This window comes from Myxocyprinus asiaticus, chromosome 7 (assembly GCF_019703515.2).
Source record: "Myxocyprinus asiaticus isolate MX2 ecotype Aquarium Trade chromosome 7, UBuf_Myxa_2, whole genome shotgun sequence".
Classification (NCBI taxonomy): Eukaryota; Metazoa; Chordata; class Actinopteri; order Cypriniformes; family Catostomidae; genus Myxocyprinus; species Myxocyprinus asiaticus.
The window spans coordinates 28,192,000-28,212,612 of NC_059350.1; the positions used below are offsets into that span (position 1 = coordinate 28,192,000).

The 20,613-nt window shown below is 42.6% G+C and overlaps 1 protein-coding gene across 1 annotated transcript in view; it reads right to left on the reverse strand.

The window, feature by feature from the left end:
• LOC127443748 (helix-loop-helix protein 2-like) overlaps positions 1–17,352 on the reverse strand; it is a 39,991-nt gene extending 22,639 nt beyond the window's left edge. The window contains exon 1 of the mRNA XM_051702607.1: positions 16,638–17,352. The gene's annotated coding sequence lies outside the window, so the exon portion shown is untranslated. The remainder of the gene's footprint in view (positions 1–16,637) is intronic.
• Between the last annotated feature and the right edge of the window lie 3,261 nt (positions 17,353–20,613).

Below are 20,613 nucleotides of genomic sequence, written 5' to 3' on the forward strand. Positions count from 1 at the left end.
GTGAAGACTCCACCCCCAGGTGGTCCAGCTGATTTAGAGTCGATTCAGTCAAGCGCAGGTAGACCTGTTTGCTTCCAGGGAATCCTCCCACTGCCCGCTCTGGTATGACCTGACCGAGGCTCCCCTTGGCACAGATGTGCTGGTAGCTGGCCCCGGGGGCTACGCAAGTATGCATTCCCCCCAGTGAGCCTACTTGCACAGACACTGTGCAAGGTCAGGGAGGACGAGGAGCAGGTCATCCTAGTGGCACCTTACTGGCCCACACAGACTTGGTTCTCGGACCTCACGCTCCTCGTGACAGCCCCCCCGGTGGATTCCATCTGGCACCCGCAACCAGACGTCTGGCCCTTGGACGGGGCATGGAAGACCTAAGTGGCCTACTGCCTGCAGTGGTAGACACAATCACTCAGGCTAGGGCTCCCTCTACGAGGTGCCTGTATGCCTTAAAGCGCCGTCTGTTCGCTAAGTGGTGTTCTTCCCGACGCGAAGACCCTCAGAGATGTGCAGTCAGGTCAGTGCTTTCCTTCCTGCAGGATAGGCTGGAGGGGCAGCTGTCCCCCTCCACCTTGAAGGTGTACATGACTGCTATAGCGGCGCACCACGATGCAGCTGACGGTAAGCATTTAGGGAAGCATGACCTGGTCATCAGGTTCCTTAGAGGCAAGAGGAGGCTGAGTCCTCACAGACTGCATCTCATCCCTTCGTGGGACCTCTCCATGGTCCTTCGGGGCCTACGGGGAGCTCCATTTGAGCCCCTGGAGTCAGTTGAGCTTAAGGCATTCTCCTTGAAGACTACCCCCCTGTCTGCGCTCACTTCCATCAAGAGAGTAGGGGACCTGCAGGCATTCTCTGTCAGCTACACGTGCCTGGAATTCGGTCCGGGATACTCTCACGTGGTACTGAGACCCCGACCAGGCTATGTGCCCAAGGTTCCCACGACCCCGTTTCGGGATCAGGTGGTGAACCTGCAAGCGCTGCCCCAGGAGGAGGCAGACCCAGCCTTGTCGTTGCTGTGTCCAGTGCGCACTTTGCGAATCTATTTGGATCGCACACAGAGCTTTAGACGCTTTGAGCAGCCCTTTGTCTGCTTTGGAGGACAGAGGAAAGGGAGCACTGTCTCCACGCAGAGGATCGCCCACTGGGTCACTGATGCCATCGCTTTGGCATATCACGCCCAGGACATGCCGCCCCCCTTGGGGCTACGAGCACACTCTACTAGGAGTGTGGCGGCCTCCTGGGCTCTGACCAATGGTGCCTCTTTAGCAGATATCTGCAGAGCAGCGGGCTGGGCAAAACCCAATACCTTCGCGAGGATCTACAATCTCCGGGTTGAGCCGGTCTAATCCCGTGTGTTGTCAGGTACGAGCAGGTAAGTTACGGGACAGCTGGCCCCTCCCGGAGGCGAAGACGTGCGTTTTTTACCCCCAGTCATGTTCACGAAGTTGTGGACCCTGGATGTCCTTCCTCCTTAGCCCTGTGGCAGGCGAGTTTGCGGAGAAACTCGTTGCCAGCCCAGTACGCGTGCTAACTTGGCCCTGGTTGCCCATATGTAACCCCGTGTGAGGTATCTTCTGCGAGATGGTTCTGCATCTTCTTTGGGCAGAGGCCCCTCTGCCCCCGGTCGCCATGTTTGTAGAGCTCCTCATCCCCTGGGAAGGACCTAAGATGGGGACTTCTCCATATGAGACACTGCCGACAAGACTTGGTAAGACCATGTGACGTATTTCCACACATTTTCCTCCCCCTCGGGCAGGGTGTGGTCTCCGTGGTGTCTTCCCCTTGGGAGTGACACCCCCCAACACGGACACTTATGGCCCCCAGTCGATAAATGATTTCCACTCTTTTTGGGGAGAAAAAAAAGAGGAGAAGAGGCCACGGCTGGACTAGCCTGTCCCCATTTTTTTGGGCAGTCCACTTGTCCCCGAGGTGCAACGCTCGTAGGAGCGTTGGGGAGGTTACAGGATGGCCAGGTGCACTGACTACGAGGCAAACAGTGGTCTTCCCATCTCGCACCGCCAGTCCACGTAACACAGTTCAGCTAATTGTGGCATTTTGTATAGGGAGCCCTAGTGTCACTTCAATCGACACAACGTCGAGTGAGTGACAGATAGGGAACGTCTTGGTTACTTTCGTAACCTCCGTTCCCTGATGGAGGGAACGAGACATTGTGTCCCTCCTGCCATAACACAGAACTACCCGCTGAAATGGCTGGGACCTTGTCTCGGCTCCTCAGCACAAAACCTGAATGAGTGTTTGCGAGCCAGCTCCTTTTATACCCGTATGTCTGGGGGAGTGGCATGCAAATTCCACTTGCCAATTCCCATTGGCTTTTCTCAAAGATCAGAGGTGTTTGGGGCTCCCAACGTCTCGTTCCCTCCATCAGGGAATGGAGGTTACGAAAGTAACCAAGATGTATAGTGTTTTCAGTTATTATGAATATATTTTTCTGTTAATTTCATCAAATGCTGCTGTTTTAAAACATCAGTACTTCATTGATTTTTCCACATACAGTATTCATATGTGTGATATATTTATTTTCATATGGAATGTGATCATTAGGCCTAATAACATGAATAAGTTGTATTCTGTAAGTGCCTGTTTTGCAAATAAAGGTCAGGTCTTTAAGACAACCCCGTTTGAGGAGGCAAAGCATTGGACATTGAAAAGATGGCAGGTCAACCATTTTGAACAGAACCGATCATTGCATGTAAAAGAAGAGTTGATTTCCTGGGTTTGAACGGAACCGATCATTGCATGTAAAAGAAGAGTTGATTTCCTGGGTTTCCAATTCATCAAAACTTAAACTCAGAGATCTGAAACTACACTGTGTGGTAGGACTGTTGCCTACATGGAACAAAACGAAAATCAGAGGAAACTTGGAAGACAGAGGGCCCTATAGCGCTAAGTGAAATGCAATGCCTTAACTCATAAGTGCAAAGTCAATGGGCACGGCCATGAACTATTGGTATTTTCGTGCAAGTGTGCACTAAGTGTAGGTGGGTTTGGCGAAATCGCATGCACATCTCCATCCTATTATACAGTCCATTCCCTGTCAAGCACCAGCGATATACTGTAAACTACTGTAAAAGAGAGTACATTCATAAGAAGTTGGTAGTGTAAATGGACTGTATGGCAATGAATTAGAAGAATAAAAATATGGACTTATATTATTTTGTGCGTCCTTGTTAAATGGGACACGTTCCTTTTATACGTATGGAAAATGTGGTTCAGGATATGGATGTAGGCTCTGTTAAATTACAGAGAATGTAAGTATTATTAATCATTTTCATCTACTGACACACAAATCATGGCAAGTATTAACAGTGATTGTATCGGCACACACTTCTACCGATTGACATTGATTTTGAAAAATGTAATTAATTTATTGAAACACAAAAAATGTAGCTAAACATATTTCTAAATTCAAATTACACTTCAAACGAAATGAAAATATAATAAAAATAACGAAGTGGTAAAAAAAAATCATACCAAATCCAAACATTTTACTCTACTTCCACCGGCCCCTTTTGCAGTGACTTAAACATAATAATAATAATAATAATAATAATTGAAAAAAATAAACCATGACCTCTAGAAAATGTTACACAAATCTCATAATTTTTTGATTTAACAAATGGCTTCAACAGCGATCGTCAAGGACATTATTTGATGTTCTGTACTTTCAGAATTTGGACATGAACTTTATTACCACCTGCTGGTGAAATCTCCAAACTGCAAATGCAGGAACTTAATTTGGACTTTGCGCTGAGTTAAGATGTGGTATTGAAACTTTTTGCGAAACGACCAAATTCTTAGGAAAATATCAAATTGCGCTTTGCGCCACTTCATTTACATACAGTACACCCACAGTTTGCATGCCTACACCCAAAGTAGAGCAAACACTCCCACCCACAATTTGCAGTGGCACGGAAATTGCGCTTAGAATTAGCGCTCTCATGAAAATTGGTTAAGACATTGTGCACAGTTGTAGCGCTTTGCACTGCGCTTTGCGCACTCATGAAAATAGAACCCAGAGTCTGAATATTCTATCTGATTAATTTGATGCACATATACAATACACATACACTGACAAACAAATTCACTGACACGTTTAAAAGTGTTTTATTTTATTTTATATTTTACATTGTACGTTGGCTTAATTCTTTTGTAACTTTTTACAAAATTCTCTCATTTTAAAGTTTCACTAAAATACTTGTTTATGGTAAACTAAAACTTGAGTCCATTAATTTGTGTTGCAGTGTCTTACCTGAACTCCTATGATCCTAGCACTAGTGTACTTACCTACAGATGGGTTACACAGGAAAACTTCAGTAGTTCGTTTGTTAATGTAATCTTGTGTTGAAGCAGTAAACGTATTTGGCTTGCTGTCCATATACTGGAGGGCTCGGAGCTCGAGACTCGACTGAAGTCCTGATTACCCCCACCCGGACTTATTTAGATAATGTATCTAGAGAATAAGTGGAGATGGGGTGGAGGTGGGATGTCAGGAGAGTTGTCACAGGAAGTAGGTAAGCAGTGGCTTATATACTTCTGCTCGTGGGCTGTGATTTGTCAGATTAAAATTAACATGCTCCTCCCGAACCTCTGTTAATTAACTCCATTTCAGTAGTCGTATGTTAATGTAATCTTGTGTTGAAGCAGTAAATGTATTTGGCTTGCTGTCCATATACTGGAGGGCTCGGAGCTCGAGACTTGACTTGAGTCCTGATTACCCCCATAAAAGATGTTAAGATGAAAGAACAATAACATGACTATGGCAGGAAGTATTTAGGACAGCAAGCCAGCAACAATTCCATTTGGTAAATTGGCTTGGTGGATGCTTCTGAATTGTTCTTCCCCCCAAAATCTGTACAGAGGGATTGCTTTAAGCATTTGTTTGAAGGTGCATTCTTGTACAATGGCTGGTTGAGAGGGCTACGCTGTGATTCGAATGAGAGACCACCACTCATCGTAGAAGTGGGTGGGTTCACGGTATGTGAACAGGGAAGGTGAAAATGAGAGTTGGCTCATGCTGTGTTCGAAAGGGAGGGCTCACACTGAGATTCAAATGGGAAACTGTTCTAAGAGAGAGAGGTTTAGCTCATGGCGTTTGAATGGGTAAGCCCAGCAAGCAGTCGAACAGGGAGAATGAGAATGAAAGTTGACTCACGCTGCAATTCGAATGGGAGACTGCTCTATAGAGAGAGTGCACTCACGGCATTCGAACGGGTTAGCCCAGCAAGCAATCGAATGGGGAAAATGAACCAGACAGTGATGAACCAGACAGTGATCAGATAGACTCAATGACTGCTGAGTAGAACTGTATCAGCAGCGCCTGTGGCAGGTTGAATTTCCTCAGCTGGCGAAGGAAGTACAACCTCTGCTGGGCCTTTTTCACAATGGAGTCAATGTGGGTCTCCCACTTCAGGTCCTGTGAGATAGTAGTGCCCAGGAACCTAAATAACTCCACTACTGACACAGTGCTGTTTAGAATGGTGAGGGGGGTCAGTGTTGGGGTGTTCCACAGTCCACAATCATCTCCACCGTTTTGAGCGTGTTCAGCTCAATGTTGTTTTGACTGCACCAGACAGCCAGCTGTTTAACCTCCCTTCGGTATGCAGACTCATCATCATCTCGGATGAGGCCGATGACAGTGGTGTCATCTGCAAACTTCAGGAGCTTGACAGAGGGGTCCTTGGCGATGCAGTCATTGGTGTAGAGGGAGAAGAGTAGTGGGGAGAGCACACATCCCTGGGGGGCACCAGTGCTGATTGTACAGGTGCTGGAAGTGAGTTTCCCCTGTCTCACAAGCTGCTGCCTGTCCGTCAGAAAGCTGGTAATCCACTGACAGATAGACAAGGGAACAGAGAGTTGGTGTAATTTATTCTGGAGTATAGCTGGGATGATGGTGTTGAAAGCTGAACTGAAGTCCACAAAAAGGATCCTTGCATATGTCCCTGGTCTGTCCAAATGTTGCAGGATATGATGCAATCCCATGTTGACTGCATCATCCACAGACTTGTTTGCTCGATAAGCAAATTGAAGGGGATCTAGAAATGGTCCAGTGATGTTCTTTGGGTGGGCCAACACCAGTCTCTCAAATGATTTCATGACCACAGACGTCAGGGCGACAGGTCTATAGTCATTAAGTCCTGTGATTTTTGGTTTCTTTGGGATGGGGTTGATAGTGGAACATTTGAAGCAGCATGGGACTTCACACTGCTCCAGTGATCTATTGAAGATCTGTGTGAAGATGGGGGCCAGCTGGTTAGCACAGGATCTAAGACATGCAGGTGAAATGCCATCTGGGCACTGTGCTTTCCTTATCCTTTGTTGTCGAAAGATGCAGCTCACATCATCTTCACAGATCTTAAGTGCAGGTTGAGTAGCAGGAGAGGGAGGAGGGGGGTTGCAGGAGGTGTTGGTGTTTGTGTGAAGTGAAGGTCAGAGTGGGTGTGGGGTGTGAGATTGGGCCTTTCAAATCTACAGTAGAACACATTCAGGTTGTCAGCCAGTTGTTGGTCCACCACAGGGTTGGGGGCAGGAGTCCTGTAATTTGTAAATTGTTTCATGCCACTCCACACTGATGCAGGGTCATTAGCTGAAAACTTGTTTTTCAGCTTCTCAGAGTATCTTCTTTTAGCAACACTGATTCCCTTATTCAGTGTGTTCCTGGCCTGATTGTACAAGACTTTATCCCCAACTCTGTAAGCATCCTCTTTGGCCTGACGAAGCTGCCTGAGTTCCACTGTAAACCATGGTTTGTCATTGTTAAATGTTAAATAAGTCCTAGTAGGAATGCACATATCCTCACAAAAACTAATATATGATGTAACAGTATCTGTGAGCTCGTCCAGATTGGTGCCTGCAGCCTCAAAAACACTCCAATCAGTGTAGTCAAAGCAGGCTTGTAGTTCCAGCTCAGCTTCGTTGGTCCATCTCTTTACAGTTCTTAATACAGGCTTAGCAGATTTTAATTTCTGTCTGTAGGTTGGAAGAAGATGAACCAGACAGTGATCAGATAGTCCCAAAGCTGCTCTAGGGACAGAGCGATATGCATCCTTTATTGTTGTGTAGCAGTGATCCAGTATATTTCTGTCTCTGGTTGGGCATGTAATGTGCTGTTTGTATTTGGGCAGTTCACGTGTGAGGTTTGCTTTGTTAAAATCCCCAAGAATAATAATAACTGAGTCCGGGTATTGTTGTTCTGTGTCTGTGATTTGATCAGTCAGCAGTTGCAGTGCTGTGTTCAAACACGCGTTTGGCGCAATATACACACTCATCAGAATAAACTAGGAAAACTCCCATGGCGAGTAGAAAGGCTTACAGTTAATAAAGAGCGCTTCCAAATTAGGACAGCACATCCTCTTTAATGTTGTTACATCTGTACACCAACTTTCATTGATTTAAAAGCATGTTCCACCACCTCTCATTTTCCTCGTTAACTCCGTGATGCGATTTGCTCTGAACAGCTGAAAGCCCAGCAGATGTAACGCGCTGTCCGGAATGGCTTCACTCAGCCAGATTTCTGTGAAGCACAAGGCAGCAGAATACACACGCACATACATGTGCACACACGCACACATCCACGCCTATACGTACATGTGCACATATGCGCGTGTGTATGTAGAATGTATCGACACGGCAGCAGGTGGTGACGTGCGTGACGGTGACAGGTGGTACTGATAAGGAATTTAGCTGATTAGTGATTGATGAGCTTTCCTGATGTGGAAATGATTGGATCTGATGTAGGTGTGATATGCGTCTGAGGACCAATGACCGAGAGATTGAATTTGTTGTTCTGATAAACCTTTTTGGGCAGCGGTGCTTGCTGCGCTGATACGGATTGAATGACTGGAGTAAAATTTTGCCGGGATGCCAGAATGGAGGAGGACTGATTTAAGGTGCTTTTGAAACCAGAATCTTGAAACTGCGTGATTATTATTATCAGTAAATAGCGGATCCAGGGGGGACTTGATATGGGAATGTCTGTAAGCGAGAAATGAAGCAAGAGATTGGTACGGTTGGATTGGATCAAATGCCCCTTTTTAAATTGATCCATTTTGCTTTGTTTAATGAAGAGTCTGATTGTTTCATTATCTATAATTTGCAGGTCTGAGAAGGTGGGATGGATTTTGGGATCGAATTGAGTGTTGACAGTGATTTCTGAGCAGCGCAGAAAGCCGAAAAAGGCTAGAATGAACATAGCATCAAGCGTGCAGGCTGTGTTTAATGAATGGTAACCAAGGCGGAGGGTTGTTAGGCATTTTGTTAAAATGTCGATGGTTAGAGGCATTCTGGTGTCTGGGCGTGCAGGTTGGGATTTTTTAATTCCTTTAATTAGCAGAGAAATTTGAGGGTTATTGATTGCTGGGGCTGACTTGCTGAATATTAATTTGTGGAAGAAATGTACGCTGCTCAGATAGCCTTTGATGGTACCTGGTTGAATGCCTTTGAATTGATTTAAGAAAGAAATAAAAGATTAAATGGATAGTAGGGCGTCCAGTAGGTTTGGAGAGTTCTCGTGAGACTGCTCGAATTATGGAGTCAAGTGATGCGATGAGAAGTTGTTTGAGGGGATGGTCTATAGGAATCTCAACACCGAACAGGGAGGTACCAGGATCGGAGTCGAGTCTGCCTCTGGAGCTAATACTCTGAATTTCTGAAAAGCGGGAAAGTGAGTCAGCAATTTGGTTCTTTGATGCTGGTATGTGTCTAGCAGAGATTATGAATTGGTTACAGGCTGAAATCCAAATTAGACGTCTTAGAAACAGCATGATATTGGGGGCACGAGAACGGCCCTTGTTGATGCAATGGACTATAGCCTGATTATCGCAGTGGACTACGATGCTTTTTGAAGTCCATTCATTTCCCCACAGAAAGGCTGCGACCACGATGGGGTATAATTCATACAGGGGAGGAAGCTGCTGATTGTGGAAGGCTGCTGAGCTCTGGGGGCCAGGTGGAGGTGAACCAGCAGCCTTGGTATCAGAATCCCCTGAAGCCTACGGACGGAGCAGCATCGGTGAAAAGTTGGATGTCTTCAAGGAATGAGAGGAAGTCCTCGTTAAAAGGTAAGTCCTTTCCATTGTTTAAGGAATGTTAACCATAACTGGAGGTTGGCACAGTAGTATGGGTTTAGGGATATTGTATCATTTAAAGCAGCGACAGATGAGGCGAGGGTGAGGAGGTGCGAGATGAAGGGGTGGCCTTGGGAAATGATGTGCATGGCGAAATTGAGATGCCCGAGGAGGGAGAGGAGCTCTCGTTTAGAGCAGCTTTTGTTAGATAGGAGGTTGGACATAATTATGTCATTTTCTCTTTTGGCAGGGAGGCTTGAAAGTTGTCTGTATCGAGAATGATACCTAGGAATTCAATGGATGAGGAGGGACCCGCTGTTTTTTCATGGGAAATTGGAATTCCTAAATCGGAAAAAAGTTTCTGGATGGTACAGAGGTGGGCAGCGGGAGGGGCATTGGGGGGCGAGATGAAGAGGAAATCATCTAGTAGGTGAATTAAGTGGGGAACGGTGTAGTTACTTGACAAGATCCAGCGGATAGCTTCAGACAATAAGTCAAAAATCTTGGGGCTGCTTTCACATCACACGGGGACAGTGGTAGCTCAGCGGTTAAGGCTCTGGGTTACTGATCAGAAGGTCAGGGGTTCAAGCCCCAGCACCGCCAAGATGCCACTGTTGGGCCCTTGAGCAAGGCCCTTGACCCTATCTGCTCCAGGGGCGCCGTATCATGGCTGACCCTGCACTCTGACCCCAGCCTAGCTGGGATATGTGAAAAAGAAGAATTTCACTGTATATGTGCAAATGTATAATGTGTGATAAATAAAGAAAATTATTATTAATTATTATTATTACATCCATAAGTGAGGCGGACAGAAAAACAGTAATTCTCTCACCGGTGAACTCCGAAAAGATGCCAGAAATCAGGATGGATGAGCATTATTTTAAACGCTGAAGTGATGTCAACTTTAGCCAGCCAGGCTCCTTTTCCAACATTTTTTATTATTTGGATGGCTTGGTCGACGCTGTGGTAGTGGAGAGAGAACTCTTTGAGAGGAATTAGGCTGTTAATGCTTGGGTATTGGGATTCGTGCAGGGCCGAAAGATCGATGATGATGCGTTTTTTGCCTGAGAATTTTCTAGTCGCTACCCCATAGGGCTGATGTGGAAGGTTTTAAAAGGGGGGCTTCGAACGGGCCGATCATAAAACCTGATTTTAGCTCTTTAGATTTTGGGCTGACCGGGTGGGAAGGTTAGAATTTATGAGAGGGCATAATTCAGTTTGATGGTCTGATGATCTACATACTGCGCAGGAAATGCTGTGGCAGCCCAGGAAAACTCTGTTATGGAGATCTAAGTCAAGGGCTCCCCAGTATGGACACTGGTTCCACTGCGCGACTCAAACAGTGCATTTGGCAGAGAACATTTTATGGTAGGTGTAGAAATGACTGCCGCCGAAAGAGAGAGAGAGCTCTGCAATGATCGCCATGTAATCATTTAGCTCACGTTGTCTGTGTGGATACACAGAACAAATAACTTCTGTATAACGACTGAACGAAATACAGAATTCTGCCAAGGACAGCGTACGAGTGGAGGTGATTTTTGTGTTTTTAAGCTTTACTGAAATGTTGCCGCAATCTAAAAGGCGTTGTGGCTCGTTGGTGGGGTAGAGAGAGAGGAGAGTAGAAAGGTTTATATCTGCACCTGACAAAATCTGGGTCCGGAGATTATTGGACACTTGCAGAGGTTCCATGGCTGCGGCATTTGGGGGAATAGCTAGAGGCATAGCTGTATGGAGGGTGAAAGTAGAGGGGCTGGCTGGTTGAGGCCTGGCGAGAAGGAGTTGGGGCGGAGCCGGCTCTGAAGGCGGAGGCATCCTCATGCCTGGGGCAGCTCTGAAGGCAGGATAGAGTGAGGGGGAAGGAGCTGGAAAAGGTAAACACTGGGCTGGAGTATTTGTCATTAGCGGAGGCAGCCTCGCGCTCGATTCCGCTCCGAAAGCCCAAGGGTAGGATGGAGGAGAGAGCTGGGGTAGGCTGGTTGAGAAGAAGGATTTAGAGCCTCTGAGGTTGGTGAAACTCCGAGCGGTGGCAGCAGGCAGACTCCTGCGTCGGGGTGCCTGGTGGTTGGGAGCAAAGTGAGCAGAGGCTGGCAAGAGAGAGAAAGGAGAGGTGGTGGCCTGCTAGGCACTTGGCCTGGTGCTGATGCCACGCTGGCTGAAGGCCTTTTACGGGATGGAAGTTTGGTGAGGGAGAAATGGCCTGTACCTGAAACCCCAGAGGGTTGTGAGCGGTCGGGGTGTTTGCGAGCTGGAAAGTCGCATCTGGAGGAACTCGTAGAAGGTAAGGATTCGGCTATCACATTTTCAGGAGTTTTAGAGGTAGAAGGAATGTCATGTTGGGAAGAGACATATAAATCATATAATTGGATTTTGCTTAGCCTGCAAGAGAAGTGGATGTTAGAAGCGGCTAGAGCTTGGTGAAGTTTATTAACTGTCCATTTTGAAATGACAGGTATAGTTGGGTGGTCAGCAGAGGTTGATTTCTGAGTGATCTGGATGGCAGAGGAGAGGGCTGATTCCTCCGTCTTGGAGTGCAGGTTGCTGAGCGAGAAGCCCTGTGTCCTCGGCTTGGAGCAGCCGGATCAATGACGCCGTTGGACGGAGGAGTGTCTTTGCTGGAATCGGATGACTGTGATGAAGCAATGATGGGAGAGTTGAAGAGTTCCTCATCTGAGGGAAAGAGATCCAGTTCAGACATGTTTGCTGGCTTGAGGGTGGGACCCAATTGTCGGGAGAGTTGTCACAGGAAGCAGGTAAGCAGCGGCTTATATACTCCTGCTTGTGGATTGTGATTTGTCAGATTAAATTTAACATGCTCCTCCTGAACCTCTGTTAATTAAATCCATTTCGGTGAGCCAGCAGCCAGGAGTCCCGTTGTAGGACAAGTCACCACAAATAAATGTGACCAAATTTGTATTTGAGTTGCAATAGAAATTTCTTACTGAATACATTGCATTTCTTTTTGAAAATCACATTTGAAGATGGAGGTAATGTGTTCTGAGAATATCAAAGTGCCAAACTCTATTATTGTTAGCTGGTTGAGTGGCACTGAAGCAGATGAGGAGGTTTTTGAAATCAAGCAAATTGGTTCAATTTCTAGGTCAGTTGAGGTTACTCAGTCTGATTCAGAATACTGAAATCAGATTATTGTGGAGTACACACATGGTGATGCAGTATAGGCACTTCAAGATATTTTGCCTTCAGATAGAACAACCACTACTACCCCAGATATCTTTCACCATATTGCAAGCCTATCTAGTGTCTACAATGGTGAGGTAGGTTCAGCAGCCACATGTACCTTTCTATCTGATCTAAAAGTCTTGGCTAAACTGAGTGGTAAATCCTTTGAGGATGTTCTCATAGCACAACTTGGTAGAATACTTAAGTCTATTGGAGAGTCTGAGCCAATTGTAGAAACTAACATAACTCAAGAATCAGTTTCAAACTCACCACTTGAAGAGATAGTGGAAATGACTTCACTAGCTCATGAACCTCTGTATGGCCCAGACGCAACTCAAAAACCTGACTATCACTCTGAACCAAACCCTTCCTTTGATGCACAGTCATATACAGAGCTTAAAGCTGCACCTACAGTTACTGCAGAGATGGTTTTGCATCCATTTCAGTTATCTACTAACAATCTGAGTACGCCAGAAGTGTAGCTACACAGCTTCAGTCTGTAGTTCGATTAAAGCCTATTGCAGGTAGAGTTTCTAACTATGAAGTTGATTATGACACATGGCGTAGCAGTGTTGAGTTTTACATGACTGATCCTACCATATCAAACGTAGCATTGGAAAGGAAAATTGTAGATATCCTGCTACCTCCCACAGCCAATGTGGTGAAACCAGGGATAAGCTTTTTGCTTCTATTGCTGCTAAGGACAGAAGAAGATAGAAAAGCAGCCAAATAAAGCAGAATGTGGTGTGTATTTGACTTTGATAAGCAATTTCCTATGTTGCTATGTTAAACCTCAATGCTCAAGGGAGCCCAGATCTCAGAGGAACTTAACAGGGGCAAATAATATATCAAACATGATGAACATGTTCTTACTTAAGCCTTTCCCTGGGCAACCCCACAAGCTTTCAATAGCTGACACTTTAGGTAAAACAGAACTTAATCAAGAGCAATTATAGAGCCATTCCCAAAAAAGCAAGGTAAAGAAGAGAGGACATTTTATCTTCTGTACATGACTGCTGTTCAGCTATTATTAAAAATCCAATTTCAGCTGAGAGATTGCTGAAGCATTTGCTGTGACCTCTGGATGTGTTGTGAGGGCTGGCTAGTAGATCATTCTATTTTCATGTGGAAATTTTTTTCTCTTTCTTTCTCAGACTACAAAGCTTTTCAGGTGGCTGCAGAGAAGTTTCAACCATATGTCAAATTTTTTGCTACATATGACAAAGGGGTGTGTACAGTACAATGAACATAATTATGAATGATTACTGTTATAAATTAAAATGTATATTCAAGGGAGGGAGGATACTTGTAAGTAAATGGCTTTAAATATCTCTGAATAAACAGGATTGTGTTCAGGCTTCATTTGTAAAGTTTTCTATCAGGTGGCAAAACAGTTTACTCTAAAAATGAATGAAATCAATCATGGAGGAGCCCGTTACCATTCCTGGCAAACCCAATTCTGAAGAAGAAATAGTGGACTTTGTTAATAAGCACAGGAGGTAAAATCAGTGGCTACAAATATCCTGATTGCTTCATCATTGTTACTTAAATATGAAACAAGGGTTCATTTAGAGCAATGTTTTATCTCCACCCAGACCCACTCTGAGAAAGCTTCGTTCTGAGGACATGTTTGAGACCTGGGTAAGCAAGATTGGATTGTGAGAGTATCTCAAGACCTTAACTATTCAACAGAATTGTCATGCCCCTTGGTGTGCCACTTCATATTATTGAGCCAAGTGAATTTTGAATGCCATTTCAAAAAAGTATTTTTATTTTTTGATAATTCTTGTAAGATGCATGATTATTGTTGGTAAAAGGTGTTTGTCTAAAATGCTGTGGCAAATATCACACAATGTTAACTGTCAAACCAAATTGTTGCTGGTTCACTTTTAGGAGTGATATTTATTCTCTCTACTCATTCAATAGGAGGATGACATGGATGGAATCCACATTGTTGCCTTTGCTGAGGAGGAAGATCCAGGTTTTAACTAAATAACTGAATCACTCTCACTCACAAGAGAATAAAAAAAAAGAGATTCAGATTTGTTTTTGTTTTTTACTAACATCACAAAGAATTGCATGTTGTTTTCACAACATGAATGATTGTCTTAATGCCTGAATCACTGTATCTATGCTTGTTTTTGTTTTTTTTACAGATGGTTATGAATGTTTAGTGATTCTGAAGGAGGTGGCTAGGTACAATACTAAAAACCCAGATCTAAGCATAGTGTGGATTGATCCTGATGAATTCCCTCGGGTGAGATGTTACCCCACCCGTTTCTACACACAATTTATTTTCTGTAATTGAAACACTTGTGACAGTGTTGTCATAGTTATTTCATCTGCACAGTTAACTACCTACTGGGAGAAGACCTTTAAGGTGGACCTCTTCAGACCCCAGATTGGTGTGGAGAATGTGACCGATGTAAGTAACCTTGGATTTCAGTTTTGATTAGTGCTCGAAACTGGAAGATATACATGTCGATTCCTCCCCCTCAGAAGCTGGACACTGATTAGCACAAGAATAGCTGTCGGTACTATGATGTAATTTTCACATCATTGCCAAAATTGAATTATTATTATATTAATTTTATCAGAACACTAATAATTATAATATTATTATAAGTGTTCTGTTCTTTCTTCCTTAGTCACCTTGTGCTGAAAGCTAAGTTGATCAACATCTGAAAGCTGATGTGCTTGTTTATGGAAATCTTGTTTGTGTTTTTCAGAACTTCTGTACATCCTACATCGATCTGTACCTTTTAAATATTTTCGAAGACCTTTTATACTTTTTTGAGAGAAATTTTAACAATATATTTATAATGGTCTACAACATGATAATCCATTTATTTAAGGGGTAGTTCACCCAAAAATTAAAATTCTGTCCTCATATCCTCATGTTGTTCAAACTTTCATTCTTTTGTGTAACACAAACAAGATGTTAGGCAGAATATTGAAGACTGCACCTTTTGCAAGGAAAGTGAATGGTGACTGTGTATGTCAGTCCCTAACATTCTGCTATACATCTCCTTTTGTAATCCATGAAAAAAAAAGTCTTTGGAACAACACGAGGGTGATTAAATTATGACAATAATTTTCTGGGGGAAGAGCGATCCCTTTAATCACAGAATCTTCCAGACGTCCAACATTAATTTCAGACCTAAACTTCTTCTGTATTCTCAAATCATATTTGGTCACCATTTTAGTTTTGTGTTTGTCTCATGCAGGGCCGTCCCAAGCATAGCGATAGCAATCGTCGCAGAGCCCTGGTGCAGCTGCACTGGTTTCAGCACCCTAAGGACAGCCCTGGTATGGCGTCATTTTTGTATCACCAGAACTTGAATTTGAAAAAGCCTCCGAATTCATGATCTTGAAAAAAGACTGGGTATAATTTGATGTTATTGGAAAAATTTGCTGTTAATTTTAAATATTTTGTGTGAATTCACCTAAAAAAAAATCAGGTTGTGAAATTCAAGTTATATTATTCAAGGTGTGGATTTCAGGTCGTGAAATTCAGGTCTCAATATTCAGGTTGTTGAATACGGGTTGAGAAATTCAGGTAGCAAAATTCGAGCATGACATCCGGGAATGTAAGGAAGAGCAAACAAATGTCTTGGACAATCGTAAAGTGATGGAAACAGCTCAAAAAAGTAATTTTTAACAACTGTGACAACACTGTGAAAACACAAAAAGGTATACTTTAGGGATACATATAATGTTTTATTAATGTGTTTTGAAGAAAAGATCAACTTAATCAGTAAATTGGATCCTTCACCTAACAGCAAGTATCATCAAGAACCTTATTTCATAATCATATGGGCAAAGGACATTTACCAGTGGAAACGAATAATCAAACTACCTCTTTTTAACTGCAAGTCTGCAAAAACAACAACAACAACAAAAAAACATTTGTAGTCAAAAAGTATTAAATAATTCAAATATAAACAAGCATTTCGCATCACAGTGTGTATGTATACAGCTTCTACTCTTGTTTTTGAGGACATATTTAAACATACAGATTAATGCAGTCCATCGTTATTACATTGCTCAACAAGATTTTCAGAGACGACATCTATGCTAAAGACGACAGGTAATGTAATGACATTATATTGTATGAACTATGGCTTAACTTGCTAAAGTTCTATGAACTGTTACAGTGGAATAATTATTAACATTGTTATAGCAGATGGTTTTATTTGGATTTTTAAGCATATAATATTATTGATTGAGAATCCCACTGTTTTACTTAACAGATAGCCATGATCTTCCAAACTTAGTGAGTAGCTGGTCAAAAATCCCCTTACAGAACAAAACAATGCACAAAATAAGATGACAACAGTGTAAGAAAAGCTAACAAAGTTGGCAAATATAACAACTTACTGAGATCAGCTGCAGAGGACACCAGCGATTCACTGTTTATCACAAGCGTTACTGGCTGAATTCAATGCCCTGGTTAGTTAGCAGGCTGGTCGGTGTGAGTCCAAAACATTGTTGCTCCGTCCACTGTCGCTTTAGTTTATGTCCTTCTTATGGTCCCTATACTCCCTTAAGTGTTTTTCAATATGTTTATGATTTGGTCAGTTGTCCGTTTGAAGGCGGCGTGCATCATTTCGTGCTGTTTCTTCATTCTCGTAGAGTATTTTTTTCCTTTGCGTTCTCTCTAGTTTATCTCAGATCCTCGTAAATACCATATCGCATGTAAAGCACTTGTTTCATCATGTTACCTGAACGCTTTTGATGTCTGATCATTTTGTGGGTTGTTTATTGTTGTTATATAGCGAAGAAGTACTCCTTGCTGCAGACGGTAGCTACTGTTGTTGTTTGGTAAAACTTTCCCATGGTGACAAAACATTATCCCGCCCTCTGTCCCCTGATGTAATCGGTTCCTGCATAGAGACCAGCAAGCTTTTGGGGCCAGTGCAGAACCAGGTTTTCACCCCGGAAAGGCATTTTCTGTTGTGGAAATATGCAGAACAGTTCAGGAATTCGCACCAGCCCAGGAACCCGCACCCGAACCATGTCGGTGGAAAAGGGCTATCAGTGATGTGTGTCGGGTTCCCGCTACGGTAGAAACAACATTCACAAATGTTTACAGAACAAGTAGGAAGTAGCAACAAGTAGCATTCTGATATTGAAAATTTTTATCTTTGTCTTCTTGTCAGTGTCTTTGAAGGTGAGATCACTGTATAAGGAGAACTCCTCTTACCACGATTTCCAGGTTTTTGCTAAACATGCTGCATTCCAGTCAAATGTTGCTGGCGGTTTCCATCCGTAAGCGCCATCCATGTTTTTTCCAGTGCCACTCTCTGACTCGTTAGCGCACCTCAAAGTCTTCCGTAGGCTTGTCCAGTGTTTTCCGCTGCAGCCATGTTATATGTGCCTGTATCTCTATAACCAAATCAGTGTTGAACAAGTCTTTACTGAATCTGGTGCTCACTCGCATACACAACATCAACACTCTTCCTTCCAGTTATATCACGTGAACTCCCAATTCTACATCCGAGTGTAACATCTCAACATATTGTAACATCCATGAGTCTGGAGGCACAGATGTGTTTTCCACTGAAAAAAAAATTACTTGGTTGCTCTGTCTGGAGATGCCCCTCTGCTCCTTTATATGTTGAATAATTAAGTTAGATATAAATTATTCTAAGATCATAAGGCCCAGAGGCAGAGAGGAGCTGCAGTCATGATCTACAGTATACTCACACTTATGAGACCAGGGTATGGCATCATTTTTATATCACCAGAAATTGAATTTGAAAAAGCCTTCGAATTCATGATCTTGAAAAAAGACTGGGTGTAATTTGATGTTATCAAAAAAGTTTTGCTGTTAATTTCTAATATTTGAAAATATTTTGTGTGAATTCACCTCAAAAAAATTCAGGTTGTGAAATTCAAGTTTTTATTATTCAAGGTGTTTATTTCAGGTCAAGAAATTCAGGTCTCAATATTCAGGTTGTTGAATACGGGTTGAGAAATTCAGGTGGCAAAATTCAAGGATGACATCTAGGAATGCAAGGAAGAGTAAACTAACATCGATGTAATCCATCTCTCTCGGACTATCGCAAAGCAATGGAAACAGCTCAAAAAGTTTTTTAAATGAATTAATGAATATATACAGTATATTATACATACAGTATATAGTAGTAAATATATATAGCCTTCATTTTTAATAAGGTGCAAAATATCATTTCTTTGCTCCTTGGCAATTCACACTGAACAAAATCTGCTGAAAAGGCAATTAAAATTATTCACTTGCATGCATATATGACCAGATAACACGATCCTCAGTTGATCCGTAACATCGGCCAATCTCAGCGGTACATCACAGTAAACATCTCTCATTCAGAAGTTTCAAATGTTTTTGTGTTGTTTTGTGGATATTATGGGTCACGGACATAGCGCCACCAACTGACGGAAGGAAGTGTGTCACTTTTAACAGACTTTGAAATATCCCTATTATGTTAACCTGACTTGCTTCAAACTTTTTTAGAATAATGTCAAGACAGTGCAGATTTAAAATTCTGAAGGGATTCTTGATATCTTAAATACTGTTGCCATGGCAATGCATTAAATGTCATCATTCTTTTTTGTGCATATTCACATGTTTTGAGGTATTTGTCATAATTGGATTTTAAAGTTCATTGTTAATAAACATATTTCTTAATTTTTATATAAATAAAATATAATACAAATATCAACTGAAATGTAAAAATACTAGAAAACCCAGGCTATGTCTAACCCAGAAATGTCCAATAGAGGGCATCCAAGCTCCATTGTTGAATGATTCCCAAAATAACACTGAGAAGATTTTCGTGTTGTCTCTAGAAGGGATCCCTCTTTCGTATGTTATGTGTATGAAGTATGTGTAACTACGTTCTCCAGTTAAATATATTTCTTATTTCATGTGTTAAAAAAATGTATTGAGTTGGAGTTTCTGTTTCATTTGATCTGTGTATGTTTTGATTGCCGATCCGGCGCTGGAATGTGTTATTTTGAATTTATGATAAATGTTTGTTCTGGCTGTTAGAGTCATTTAGTGTCTTTTGGCCATATTGTTTGTGTGCATGTAGATCATGTGTTTTGTCTTTATCTCTCTCTCTCTCTCAATCACTCTTAGGTGTGGGGTAACCAGGTGATCTGATTGTTAATGGAGAGCAGCGGCATCTGGGCAGAGCGAGGCTGGGAAGATAAGTGGCGAATGACTTCCACCTGCGCGCCACACCTGCCTCGCATTCCAAAGAGGGGAGGTGGGAGTTTTAAGGAGAAGAGACAGCACCAGTAGTGATGGTAAGATTGGATCATTTTACTGACTTGAACGGAGCGGCCAACACAAAATGAACGAATCACTCTGAGACTACTCATTCTTCTGAGTCACATAAAATATTCATTCAAAATGAACAAATCGTTCATGAACGACCCATCACTAAGCGCCATACGGGACAGAGATGTACGAAGCTTGTCCGCGTGTCTGAATGTCATTATGATTTGACGCAGCTTCCTTCCTTTATAAACTGAGTGTTTCATGGCTGGGTTGTGCGATGGGTGTTCGTGAGCTGTACCATTTTGGTCACCGGTGCTCTCGCGCAAATTTCCGCTGCTGGAGCAGATTTTTCTGCGATTCTTTTTTTATCTACACAGTGCTGATATGGCAACAAGTAAACAAATGAAGTTTCGTCTTACCAGCGTGTGTGGAAACGTTTAAACCACATGTGTGACAGCTAACCCCACGTTAGTTTGTGCCCCGCGCTCGTCTAGGCTATGAATCTGAAAATGGCAATATATGCTGAACACTTGTATGCTGAAAGTTAGTGTTCATAAATGTTTTTACTGATATAAAAATGTCAATTATTTACAGCAGATATATGCAATATACAGAATATGACAATATGACAAAAATTACAATTTTCATATGGATCTTGTTTTTTAAACACTTGTGGAGTTTAAATGTGTACATAAATGCTCAAATATATGAACTCTAATTGCATTTGTTCATATATGGCCAGTGGCGATTTCTCAGGGCCTGCAAAGCCTTCTCTGCTGCATAACGTCTAATAAATACATATTTTTTCATCCTTTCAAATCAAATCAAAATCAAATCAAATCACTTTATTGCCACACAGCCATATACACAAGTGCAATGGTGTGTGAAATTCTTGGGTGCAGTTCCGATCAACATAGCAGTCATGACAGTGATGAGACAGTACCAATTTACAATAACATCAAATTAACACAGCACAATTTAAACATCTGATATACACATAATTACACTCAACAATATACAAATAATAACATACACTGTACAGTATACAATACAAACTATATAGATACACATTATTCAATAAAAATACAA